The 15,022-nt window shown below is 32.6% G+C and overlaps 1 protein-coding gene across 2 annotated transcripts in view; it reads right to left on the bottom strand.

Annotated features, from left to right (window-relative positions):
* LOC142328638 (uncharacterized) overlaps positions 1-15,022 on the bottom strand; it is a 793,215-nt gene that overhangs the window by 538,157 nt on the left and 240,036 nt on the right. The gene's annotated exons all lie outside the window — the stretch shown is intronic.

Consider the following 15,022-nt stretch of genomic DNA (forward strand, 5'->3'; position numbering starts at 1 on the left):
TACAACAAACCCACGCACCATCCATTTTTTTATGTGGAAAAATGATATTGCAATTTGGAGTAAAAAAAAGAACAATTATAGATACACATAACTAAATTATTTTGTATAAGAACTTGATAATAAATTTTTTTTATGTGCGTTCGAATAATTGGATCTTATTAACTTATGCCTGTTACATTTGTGATGAGGACAGGTGACTGCCGCCGAGATTACGATACCAAGGACTGCATCTGCATCGCCTTCAGACATAGAGGAGGATGCATGTCCGGCAGAAAAGATCGCAGCTTAACATTAAAATTAGATATATGTACTGCTTGTTAGGTAGGAGGTCGTAAATGTCATTACCTAACAAACAAGTGTTGTACTCTGTGGTGCTAAACCGATTTGGATCTACGGTATCCAACTACAGGACACGGCAAGTGAGAGTAACATCGAAGCCGAACAAGCTAATGTGAAAAATAACAGAAGCGCCGTGGTTTACTGAAATACACGATTATCTGAGATTACCAACCACTCTAGAGGAGACATGCCGATTCAGTACAAGGTAGAAAATGAGACTGAATAAATATGTGAACTGCCTCGCGGTTAACCTTCCCGATAACAGCGAGAACGTTAGGCGCCTAAAACGACACCATGCACTAGATCTGTAAGTTCTTCAAGATTTGAGGTTAATCAGATATCCTAGGGTGTTGTGAATCGTCAAAATTCTTCATTTCATTTCTCTACTTACTTTGAGTTATTCTTTGTTGACTATTTTTTTGGTTTTTCCTTGTTTTTTTATATTCTGAACTTTATAAATGTTTTCATTCAATTGTACGTACTTGTTAATGTTATTTTATGTTATTATTTATGTGTGTGTGTGTGTGTGTGTGTGTGTATATATATATATATACACCTTTAAGAATATCCATACTTCTTCACATAATCAATTCTTTTAAATTAGAAAGAAAGCTACTGTGTAGGTTCTCTGAAAAAATTTAGCTATTTAACAGTTGACATTGGATGTAAAAATACATGTACCTCATAGTTGCGCATGCGTACACTTGAAAACTAATATTAAAATAAGATGACTAAGTTGTTAAAAAGATACCATTTAGGTCAATTATTATAATTTACACTAATTCATCAATAAAACTGTAACAATACTAATAAATATGACACTTTACATTATAACCGTTTACTTCGCCTCACAAAATTCTTTGCAAAGAGGAAACGTAACGATGTTATTTAACGCCAAAGTCAGCTGAATTAAAATTTATTATTGACCTTTATAAACAATACATAAATAATAGGTTAAGACGGAAATTCATTATCAACAGAAAAATTAAAATAAACAGTTGGAGTAGATAAATAAGTAGATAGGAACAGCTGAAAAAGAATAATAGCTGTGCTGTCAGGATCACCCTCTATATTTATTTACAGAAAGCTATGCAGTCAACCCCTTTCTACCAAATAATATTTCCTTCTATCAAAAATACTCAATCTATCTCTTTCATTATTTTCAATCAAGATTCTTTCCAATATTTCCTTCGATAACGGTGAATTCACCCTTCGTTTAATATTGAAAAATTCTTCAACTCCTCATCTAATACATATTTGTATTAGAAAGAAAATAAATACAAGAAAAAATAAAGAAAGAATTTAAATATACACTCCCGCAGTATTATGAAAACAAAAATCAAGAGCGACTGTATAAAAGATAAACTTAAATGAAGTAAATAAAAACTTCCAAAATAATCTGAAATAAGAAAATAAAAAGCGGACTCGCACGGAAGTTTGGATAACTGCCAAAGAATATAATGTAAAATGTAAGACACGTCCAATTTCTTTGCCAATTTTCAAGTTGTGCACTCTTGTGCAATCAAAATAGAAAAAAATAAAAAAATATAAATTAATAATATAAAAGTTTACACAAACTTATTCACGCGCGCACACACCCATACATGCAAAGAGAGAGTGAGACAGAGATTGAGAGAGAAACATTCAGAAAGCACAGTTAAAGAAGGTACGCACAAAAAATAACTGATTCTTTAAGGTACTATAAAAGCTAATGGAAGAATACATTTGTACGAACCATTCTGATAAAAGATAATATGTAAAAAAATAAAAACAAATGCGAAACATGAGAATTAGAAAAAAATTAAATTCAGATGTAAACTAGTTAATAAGACTAACGATAGGATGTAATTTAGATTCACAGAACTGAAATTGGGCAGAAGAGATACAAAAAAAAAAGGAAAAGGATCAGTTCTTTAATGAACAAGGCGATAGACGAAAAACCAATCTTGAAGCAGTATTCATTTATATGCAGCAATAATATTGATTTTCCTATAGAAATAAAAGCTATCGGAGAAGAGATTTTTAAATATGAGTTACACGTTTTTTGGTAGATTATCAACTATTTATTATCATTTTTGATTATTCAAAGAACAAGTATTTATTTATTTTGGAGAAAAGTAATTTTTTTAAATGTGGGAGAGTTGCATAACATTTCCGGCTTGGCCAGAATGTAATATTCTGGTTACTTTCGCCAGACTACTAAGAGAAAAATATATTAAGCGTGAAATTAAAGTATGCAAGTAAAAAATTATTCTACAATGATTAAAATTTTTGTGATACAGGACCAATTGTGATTGTATTTTCCCATCGCCTTGACAAATTGTCGTCAAAATTAAATGTGGATGTACAAAGTTTAAAAAAAATTGGTCAAACCAGTCTGAAATATCAATCAAAAGTATAACTGCCAGGGGGGGGGGGAATTAGGCATATGTAATGTGATTATACAAATAGGAATAGTAGAAGGAAGATTAAAGAAAAACAAACCAACATACTTGGCGTTTATAGACCTAGAAAAGGCATTCGATAACGTAGACTGGAATAAAATGTTCAGCATTTTAAAAAAATTAGGGTTCAAATACAGAGATAGAAGAACAATTGCTACCATGTACAGGAACCAAACAGCAACAGTAGCAATTGAAGAACATAAGAAAGAAGCCATAATAAGAAAGGGAGTCCGACAAGGATGTTCTCTATCTCCGTTACTTTTTAATCTTTACATGGAACTAGCAGTTAATGATGTTAAAGAACAATTTAGATTCGGAGTAACAGTACAAGGTGAAAAGATAAAGATGCTACGATTTGCTGATGATATAGTAATTCTAGCCGAGAATAAAAAGGATTTAGAAGAAACAATGAACGGCATAGATGAAGTCCTACGCAAGAACTATCGCATGAAAATAAACAAGAACAAAACAAAAGTAATGAAATGTAGGAGAAATAACAAAGATGGACCACTGAATGTGAAAATAGGAGGAGAAAAGATTATGGAGGTAGAAGAATTTTGTTATTTGGGAAGTAGAATTACTAAAGATGGACGAAGCAGGAGCGATATAAAATCCCGAATAGCACAAGCTAAACGAGCCTTCAGTAAGAAATATAAGTTGTTTACATCAAAAATTAATTTAAATGTCAGGAAAAGATTTTTGAAAGTGTATGTTTGGAGTGTCGCTTTATATGGAAGTGAAACTTGGACAATCGGAGTATCTGAGAAGAAAAGGTTAGAAGCTTTTGAAATGTGGTGCTATAGGAGAATGTTAAAAATCAGATGGGTGGATAAAGTGACAAATGAGGAGGTATTGCGGCAAATAGATGAAGAAAGAAGCATTTGGAAAAATATAGTTAAAAGAAGAGACAGACTTATAGGCCACATACTAAGGCATCCTGGAATAGTCGCTTTAATTTTGGAAGGACAGGTAGAAGGGAAAAATTGTGTAGGCAGGCCACGTTTGGAATATGTAAAACAAATTGTTAGGGATGTAGGATGTAGAGGGTATACTGAAATGAAACGACTAGCACTAGATAGGGAATCTTGGAGAGCTGCATCAAACCAGTCAAATGACTGAAGACAAAAAAAAAAAAAACAAATAGGAAAAGAATATGATTTTAAGTTTTATGTTTGACGAAGACGAAAAATTACAGTTACTCAATTGACATTAAAAATGTGAAAAACTTTATCTGTTTGTGAATAAAATTTTGGAATACTGGGACCATAAGAGGGAATGATACGGGATCTGTACCTCGGTGCTCTTTTGACGATTGTAATCAACGTCAACATTAAATGGCATTAATATTTTATATACAGAAATCATCTGAGCCCAAATTTCATACAAATTGGTTCATTCAGTCTGGGGCAAGCAAAAAAAAAAAAAAAAAATAGGCAAACATGCACTTATACATACAACCTTTCGGAATTTTTACTAGAGTGGTCTAAAACATTAAGATTTACCAAAACCTCGACATGCAAACATGCAAATTTTTGCATGTTTGCATGTCGAAAATAAATAAATAAATAAACAGCCTTAAAAAATGATGCAAAAAAATTAAAGTATCCGATGGATACCTACACACAATAATTATAAATATTATCTTTACAAGAGCGAGTATAAAGGACTTAATTTACTCGTTACTTTAATAAAATACTCTATATATTTTCGCAGTAAATTCATTTTCAGAGTAAAAATGCTCAGAAGCAAATATGCATATGAAGTATATTCATATGTATGAAACCATAATTATTTAAATCCATGATATCTATTTTTGAATGTACTGTTACTTTTCTTTATGTAACGGCACAAATTTAAAGTCATAAGTTGTATGTATTAAATTTCGGTTTTCTAGGAGATTAATTATTATCTTTTGTGTCGTAGGAGAAGAATTACAGAATAACATGGTTTTAGTAAACTATTAACAAAATTGTAGTATCTATTTTAAAAACAAAAATTATTGTTTGGAAGGTGCCACGACTGATCGCTACCCAATAGTAAATGATAGATAGCTTCACCGTTAAACTAAATACGAGTTGGGTTGGGAGCAGATGGAAAGTGTGACAAAGAAAGTGAAAACGGTTCCCATCTGCATAGAAAATCAGGGATACAAATTTTATGGGATTCCCGTGGCGTAATATTGATAGAAAGATACATTGGTCCAAACTACTTCTTCCAAAACCTGAAGAAATTGCTTGTTGGACAAAGATTCGCTTCATATGATGAAGTGAAAGTTGAGACAATCACTTTTTCCTTTTTCTGTATAGCCTTCTATAGAGTGTAAGTGAAGTATAGTCTTCACTTACACTAGTATTCAAATCCGTATATCTTAGAACTCTCGACTTCGAAATCAGCTGATTTGCAAAGACGCGTTCACCACTAGATTAACCCGATGGGTTAAGTCGCATTATACTGAGGTTTTTACAAAGGTGGAATAAATAAAGGGAATTAAAATTCCTGAAAAATCTTCTTTTTTTCCTTTATCAGGCCCTTTCCACTAGAAATTGTTAAAATATTAAATTAATCGGTTAATATATAATAAAATGGTTACTACTACATTCTACAACATTATTAAACAACACAAAAACGAAGAAATTTTAATGTGGCATTAGAATTAAATTCATTTAATAAACTGGTTCGTAGGTATAAAATTAAAAAAAAAAATTAAGAAAATTAAAAAATATAAATACAGGATGTCCGGAGAAAATTGACCAAACTTAAGGAACGGATTTAAGTCAAAAAACAAAAATGTTCATATGAACAAATTACCTATCTCGTTTCATTTTCACCTCTGTCCGCCATTTTATATTTTTCAATAAAAATTGAATATCACAGGAACGGATTGAAATACACAGTATTGTAATGAAATTTGGTAAACATATCGAAAAGTTTGAATTTTATCTTTAAAAATTTCTAAATGGCGCCCATTTAAATGTCTTAAACATTAATAATAGCTGTGTAACATTTTTATAGAATTATGTTTTTAGATAAAATATTAAACTTTCTAATGTGAACAAAATGTCAAAATCTCATTTGTTCAAAGCAGATAATGAATTAATATGGCATAATAAAAAAAACAGAAACACTGTATATCAGTGAACCATTTACATATTTTTTAATTATATTAACCATCTGCACAGATGTGCATTATTTATAATTTATAACAGAATAAACAAAAGAGATGCGCAACTCAATATAATTACTAATAACGTTATAAACAGTATCGGTATTTAATTTGGTTCTCAGAATAAACAAGAGAAGACTATTTTGTATACACTCTTCAATGAAAGCGAATGTTGAACATCATAGAATAGTGTAATTTACTGTAGTTACAGTTATCTAAAATAGGATGAAACCTACATTATTCCATAATCCAAGCAAGAGTCACATAACTTTGGCTAGCAAGTCTACATGGATTTCTATTTTATTTTTATTATTAATTTTGACCTTTAATTAAATTTTTTATTAATGATTTCATATTTTTATATATACAATTATTGAAAAATTATATATACAATTTATTGAAAAATTATAGAGCAACTGATGATGCGAGGTACTCACGAAAGGGCTCTGAGGTAGGTGTGATCCTGTTTTATTTTATTTTATTAATTCTGTACTTGGGTTGATCGGATTAATATAATTTGTATCGTGCAGATGAATATGATTAAGGATTGATTTTAGAAAAAAAATTAATAATAATAATAAAGAACAAACGAACATAAAGAACAAATGCAAACGGCCAAAGACTGGTGGATTACTGTAGAAGTCACGACCTTTTATCTAAATTCACCAGACTACCCAGAAAAGCCAAAATAATGAAAACCTGGAAAAGTCCAAACTGGAAACTAGGAGTTTCACCTCGACCATGTCTGTATGGAAAAAATTCACACAAAGAGATCTACAATGTAAAAGTGATGAGAGGTTTGGAAGTAGACTCAGATCATTACTTAATCAAAATTAAAATCAAAATGACACCACGGAGAAAATCTGCAAGGGACAAAAGATTTAAAAAGCAATATGACCAGAATAAAATTACAGGAAATGTCACATACACCGAAAAAACAGACCAACTAGGGACTGTAAACAAACTAGAAGCCCTGGTGGAAACACTAAAAGAAATAGCATCAAAATTGCACCGCCAGATAAAAAAAGGAAACACCAGTGGTGGAACAATACCTGTGATCAAGCACTGGCAAACAGACACAAGGCTTGGTTGATCTTCCAATCAAGAAAGACAGAAGAGAACGAACAAAAACTAAGAATGCAAAGAAAACTCGCACAAAAAATAATCCGAAATCAAAAGAGAGAGTATCACAAGAAATTACTAGAACAGATTGAGGAAGACTTCCATAAAAATAATTCAAGACAATATTACAAAAACTTTAAACTGAAGAACACTACATTTAATGCCCCAACACTAATGTTAATAAATTCAGAAGGAAATCTGGCACACACTGATAAAGAAAATGCCAACATCATGAGAGAAAGCTTTAGAAAACTTCTGAATTGTGAAGAACCAAATCTGGAAATAAACACAAATACCCAGATTAAAACACCAAGAGAAAACATCCTTCCACCAACATTAGCAGAAGTAAAGATAGCTCTGAAGCAAATGAAAAACAACAAAGCAAGTGAAGAAAATTTCCTGAAAATTGCACTTACAAAATTCTATCAAGAATAATTTACAACAGAAAAAAAGACCAACTGGAACAAGAACTAGGGGAATATCAAGGGGGATTTAGACCATGGCGAGGCTACCCAAAACAAATTCTAAATTTAAAATTAATTATAGGGTAACATAAACTAAAGAATAAACAACTGGTAGTGACTTTTATTGATTTCAAGAAAGCAGATGATTGTGTACATCGAGAATCCCTGCTAAAAATCCTGAGAAATTTAGGGCTTCACCCCAGTTTTGGGTGAACTAGTCAAAATCATTGGACTAACACTAACGGATACCAAATCCAAGGTTAAATTCAGGGGAGAAATATCTGATCCATTCGACATCAAAACAGGACTGAGACAAGGAGATGGACTGTTACCGCTTTTGAATTTATAATACGGGATTGGAAAAAATTAAATAAAGACAACGTTAAAATAGGAAAAGGTATCTCAGTAAATTGCCTAGGCTTTGCGGACGATTTAGCCCTACTATCCCAAAATATAGAAGAGGCCAGATACCAACTGTCAACACTGGAAGGGATTGCAGGAAAAAGTGGACTAAAAATTACATACGAAAAAACCAAAATTATGGTGAGAGACCCACTATGCATAAAGTAAAACTAAACAATAATGACATAGAACTAGTAGAAAACTAATATTTGGGGGAAAATATAACATACAACCTCCAAGAAAATCCAAACTGGAATGAAAGAATAAATAAACTCATCAAAGCCACAATAAAAACACAAAAATCTATTACAAAAAATACATTCCTATCAAAACCCAAGAAAACAATAAGCCGGGTGTACTCTGAACAAGAAAGGGCAAGAAGATCTGAAACCCTTAGAAATTACTGGCAAAAAGGAAAAGCTGAAAAACAACAAATCAGCAAGAAAAGAAAGAACTTGCCAAAAAAAAAAAAGAACTAAAGTGATCCATTATGGTCTTAAAAGTAAAAAAAAAAAAAAAATTAATAATACTAATTAGTATTAATATGCAACATTAGTATAATTATAATCTGTTAAATTGTTAAGATTTTAATAGTTCAAAGTTCGAAGTAAGGTTAAAACTACAATGTAGATATAAATATATCAAAAGAGAATTTTAATTACATTATAACTTAATGTTAACGAAAGTAAGCATATATGGACAAATTAATAGGATAGATAATTTACATAAAGAAATTTGCAAACAAACTAATAAAATAAATTTAATAACCATAAATAATAAAAATACAGTGTCACACTAAGAAACGGAGAAACTTTCAGAATACTGATGAAAATAATGAAAATGGTCATTTAATCATAGGTCTGGAAACGCTTTGTTTTAGAATTACGGCTAGCGAAAGATTTCGCCCGGATTTCAGAACATGTAGTAAAAAGAAGGCTTACTGTAATTAAAAAAATAAAAATTAAGGAGTAAAGTTGTTTCTTATGTAATTTGAGCTGAGAAATAAGATAAACCAGGTCCCAGAACTGTAACTTCTTTTTAAACTCAGAATTTACGAACGAAAGTCATTTCTAACGTGTTCGTTTTCTGTTGAACGCCAAGTAAATCATTGTGTGATTCAGCATATTCAGCGCAGCCGACGCACTAGTAAAAGGCGAATCTCTTGTCACACTGGTTTGTCTAAAAACAGTGTGGCACATCCTACGGAAAGAAAAATCTTTATTCTTTTCGGCTGCGAAGGTCCAAAATTTGCGGTCAACAGATTACCCCCAACGTTAAACATGTGACATTGACGTCTAGATAACGCTGATAAGGTAGATTCAATTTTATTTACTGATGAAATCACTTTTATGAGAAATAGCTTCTTCAATTGTAAAAGTAGTCATGGAGCGAAGACAATTCATGTGGTACTGTGGAAACTAATTTGCAACATAGATTTCACATTAATGTTTGGTGTGACAGCTTACGGGAGATACATACGTTCATTTCTTCAAAATTAATTTGGTGGCTTTTTTGGAGGATGCACCTTTACAAACTAGATCGTGAATAATTTTCCAGCACGATGGTGTAAGGCCACATTTTCCTTCACTAGCTAGACATTACTTGAATGCTATTTTCTTAAACTGGATTGAACCAATCAATTGACCACCACGAACACCTGATTAGATTAGTTCATTTGGGACCATATGAAGACGATAGTATACCAACAAAGAGCTAAAACTAAAGAATAGTTACTGATTAAAATACAAATGCTATTGAAATTATAAGAAAGGGGGATCCTAAGATGATATGGAAAGCCACCCCGGAAATATTTTATTTCATTTTTCGGGCAAAGTGCTGTGTACATTGTGAAGGAAGGAGTTTCGAATTAGAGACTTATTATTCTGTTACCATTTATATCTTTTTTGCTATATTTAGAATGTTTATTAAGCACAGAAAGATTATTACGGTTTTCTGTCTGAAATTTTCTCAGAAAATCTTTTACATAAAAGATGTCTGAAATTTTCTCAGAAAATCTTTTACATAAAAGATTTATGTAAAAATCTAAAAAAAAAAAATTAATTTAATTAAATTTTTTTAATTTAGTAAAATCAATTTTACTAAATTTTTCACATTTGTTAGTCATTTAACAAAGCCTATTGTACTACAAACCTAAAAAAAAAATTTTTCAACATTGAATTTTGTGTTTTACGTTGGAAATCATAAAAACTACTGAAGTTACAGTTCTGTTTTATCCTATTTCCCAGCTTAAATTATATAAGGAATTTGGTAGTTCCTTATATAATTTACTTTAAATATTATGGTTGGGTTATCAACCTTACTTCTTAATTTGTGTAGCAAAAATTACAGTAAGCCTTCTTTTTATTATAAGAGCTGAAATCCGGGCAAAATCTTTCGCTAGCCGCAATTCGAAAACAAAACGTTTCCAGACCTATTTTTATGTACTTTTATCATTATTTTTACCAGTAAAACATGTCCTGAGAATTTCTCCTTTTCTTCGTGGGACATTGTATATTACTAAAAAATATCCAAAGAAAAAGTTAAACAGTTGTTACAAGATCACCTTAAACATTATGACTATTTTTTTATTTTTATTTTGTTCAATAAAAATTATAATTACAATCGGCTCTCCTGCGGAGCCATAGGTAAGTTTCCTAACAAAAGCACATGATAAGAAGGTCCTTAAGGAAGCCCCAAAATAAATAATACACAATATGAAATTTCAAGCTCAGTCATAAATCACAAACAAATAATTTCAGCACCATATTACAATACAAACAATAACAAATAAAAAAGAAAAAGAAAGAAGTAACAAGAAATTAGATAAGATACCACTAAACTTGCAGGGTTTTAGATTCAAAACTGTTACGCAGACCCTAAGTCGAGTACATGGGCTCGTTTCAACCGTCGGACGTCTCTGATGTTATCGAGTAGATTAATTGCAAAGTGGTTTACATGATTCTCAAGTCTCTGCAGGTATTTGACTTTGCGCTGTTGTGCAATCTCACGAACCGATGGGAGCTCCAGATAATCGTGAATCTCATTATTCCGCGTGAACCACGGAGCTTCGGCAATTACCTCGCTACTTTGTTCTGAAATCGTTGTATAACTTCCACATTATTAGTACTAGCCGTTCCCCACAATTCCACAATTCCAGATTGGGCGCAGAATAGTCTTGTAAATTAAGATCTTGTTTGATAACGTGAGGCCTGATTTCCTCCGTAGCAGTCAATGAAGCTCCCAGTACCTTGCGTTTAGTTGTCCTCTTCATCCTCACGTGACAAGTCAAACACCGATCCAGGTGAAGTCCCAGATACCGCACAGTCTCCGTTTGCGGGATAAAAACACCATCGAAGTACACTCCGGGGACAGTCACCTCTCCGCATGGTAAATGTGACGTGCCTCGACACTTACCCTGATTAACCTCAATCCTCCACTTTTTCTGCCACACGTACACACGATCCATCGCCATTTGTAAGGTCTGCAAGGATAGGCCAGGGTTTTCATTTACGGCCAGGATAGCAGTGTCATCAGCAAACGTGGCGACGATGCAATCATCCAGGGCCGGAATGTCCGCAGCGAATATGGAATACAACACAGGGCCCAGCACAGACCCTGAGGGACATCCGATCCAATCTCAAAGAACCTTGAAAACTTGTCATTACATTTCACCTGAGCAAAACGCCCGTCAAGATAATTCCGCAAGACTAGGAAGTAGGGTTGAGGAAGATGTAGCTTTAACTTGTAGAGTAAGCCACGTATCAATACCATATCAATGGCCTGTTGGATGTCTAAGAACGCCGCCGATCAGAATTTCTGCTCCTCCAGACACCCACTGATGACTCTATGGGATTGTTCGATTGTGGAATGACCACACCTGAACCCAAACTGACAAGCCTGTGCAGTAGTCTCAAACAATCTAGATAAGACCGGTAACAGGCTAATTCGTCTGTAAGAAGAAACTTCCTGTGCAGGCTTCCCTGGCTTCAAAATCATCCCCACCTGCGGCACCTTCCATTCCGCTGGGAAGTAAGACGTTCACAGAACAGCGGTAAACAAATTCCTGATGCACTTGATGCGTTAAGGGGTAGCATGACAAGTAGCGTCACTAAGTCAAAGCTTGGGGCCTTCCTTAATCGTCTTCCTTGGTTTACTAATTTCAGTATCTCCCTTGCAGAGATCGGTTTAATCGGGAAGCTGATTGGCATCGGGCTGTCAAGGAAGTCGTTAACATCCACATCACGGGGCTCTCAGCATGGTGGGGTCGGAACGTTACCCCTAGGTGTGAAGCAAACAGATCGGCCTTTTCTCTGTCAGTCCTCGCCCACGACAGTACGTCTCTGTAGGGTGGGGAGCGTTCCTGATGATCATTGCAGTCCCTTTGTAGCCTTCCATAAGGAGCATCCGTCCCCATTCAGGTCCTATATCCTCTTTGAATGTCTCGTCCCTGATAGTCCTCAACAACCTCCTCAGCATCCGCGCCGTCCCATTAAGAAGAGTCCTATCTTCTGGCCTTCATTAAAAAAATTAAAAACGTATAATAATAATGTTAAGGAGATAGAATCATTGAAAACATATTGCAAATTTACAATTTCTTGACATTTTCGTATCGATAGATTTTTTAAAATTTAACAATAGTATTTTTATTATATTTAATTGATCAGATATGCTTGGTTTGTGTACGGGTATATGAAACGGAAAATCTTGTAGCTTATTAAAAATGCCATACGGAACGGGATTTGAACCCGTGATCTTCCTGATGAAAGCTGAGAAACTACCGCATGGAGTTCATATTTAAATTAATGTAAAAATTTATACATGCTGAAGATTTGGACGAATTATTCATATATATATATATATATATATATATATATATATATATATATATATATATATATATACATAATCTGTTCCAGCTCTTACGTTTTAATACATGGAAAGCAGCATGGAGGACTAGACACGAAGAATAATGATGTTTACTTATGACATTACCTAAAAAAATCATGATATGAGATTCTCATTCTTGAGGAATCTTTGTGCCAATTACATCTTTTTTATTACGATACATACTCATAATTTTTTTTTTTATGATTCACCATATAAGCTGAAAGCATGTTCTTGGAATATGAAATGGAGCTTTACAGCGTATGAAAAATGACATGCCTGTCCGGGATTCGAACCAGGACCTCCGGAAGAAAGGCCGAGACGCTACCAGTTTCGCAAGGAACTGACTGTATAAGATATATTATTTAATATGACTAATGTGAAAATAACATTCCTGAGTTTTGAGTAAGTTTTATTGTTTCAGTGTTACGTTGCAGTAAACATTTTTAAGACTTAAGGAAATTTACATACTTTTTTTTTTAATATTAGTATTAATATTACTGAATTTTTCATAAAAAGTTCATAAAATTTTACTAATTATCATTGTACAAGAGACTTTCCAAAGCAAGAAATAAATATAGGTTAAAAAGGTTTTTTTTTGTATTCAAGAATGTCATGATGTTTTCAGTGTAAAAACCTATTAAAAAACTGATTAACACGTTTGAATTTACTGCTATTACCTTTGACACACACACATACATACACACACACAGAGAGAGAGAGAGAGAGAGAGTGAGAGATTGAGAGAGTGTGTGTGAGAGAGAGAGAGTGTGTGTGAGAGAGAGAGAGTGTGTGAGAGAGAGTGTGTGTGAGAGAGAGTGTGTGAGAGAGAGAGAGAGTGTGAGAGAGAGAGAGTGTGTGTGAGAGAGTGTGTGTGAGAGAGAGAGAGAGTGTGAGAGAGAGAGACTGTGAGAGAGAGGTTCCGAATCAGTAAAAAATTATATTTGAATATTCTTAAGTACCATTTTAGTGATATTCCTTAAAACTTGGCCCCTCATTGTATTTTGTGCTATATATTATCGTTCTTTTTAAATATGAAAAATTCATATTTTTTTTAATAACAGACAAATAGAAAAGTATAACAGCAATATTCAGTTACAAATAAACGACAGCAGAGTTAAAAAACAAAGTTGTAATACTAGCAGCATGAATAAATTCATGTGACATTTATAAGTTAAATTCATACAGTGGGATGTTAATCTCTCTGCGCAGTACTTTAGTTACTAAATAGACAAGAATAATTTCAATGTTAGCAGCAAGCATAAAAATAGTATGTAAAATTATTAAATGTCAGGCAACTTGTCACAGAATCCATTAACTGGATTTTAAAATTTAAAATACTTTGTACAAAAACAAATTGAATGAAACACTGATTACGTATTTATTTAATTATTTAAACGTGTGTGTTAAAATAACTAATAATTAAATAAGTCGAAGTGAATTAATAAGTAAATTTGTCGAAGTGGTATACATTGGTATAAAATTATTAATTAATAATTTAATTAGTATTATATAAGTATAAAATTCGGTACAGAAAGAATTTTGTCTATTTTTCGTCTGAAATTTTCTCAGAATTAAATTCGGTACGTTTTGATACTAAATCTTCCGTATTTATTAGTTATTTAACAAAGCCTATTGTACTACTATTGAAGTTACGGTTCTGTTTTATCCTATTTCTCAGCTCAAATTACTTAAGAAACTACCAACTTTGCTCCTTAATTTGTGTACCAAAAATTGCAGTAGGTCTTCTTTTTATTGTAAGAGCTGAAATCCGGGCGAAATCTTTCGCTAGCCGCAGCTTGAAAACAAAGCGTTTCCAGACCTATTTTTATGTAGTTTTTTCATTATTTTCACCAGAAAAACATGTCCTGAAAATTTCTCCGTTTCTTCGTCAGAATTATGCAGTTGTTACAAGATGGCCGGCCTTAAATATTATGATTACTTAAAGTAATAAAATTATTTATAAATTAATTATCAAATTATTTAGAAATAAATTTTCAGAGCTTATAATTACTATAAAAAATGCATATACATATCATTTTTAAAGTGAAATTCCTTGAAGTAGATAAGTATATTAATATATAAGTAGTTATATAACGTAAATTTATGATTATTACATCGCTGGAAAAATCGTAGTAAAAATTTTAATGGTATACTAGGTATAACTACTTCCTCCATAGGGAGGAAGTGAACCGATTCAGGAT

The sequence above is a fragment of the Lycorma delicatula genome, chromosome 8 (genome assembly GCF_047948215.1).
Source record: "Lycorma delicatula isolate Av1 chromosome 8, ASM4794821v1, whole genome shotgun sequence".
NCBI classification, from domain to species: Eukaryota; Metazoa; Arthropoda; class Insecta; order Hemiptera; family Fulgoridae; genus Lycorma; species Lycorma delicatula.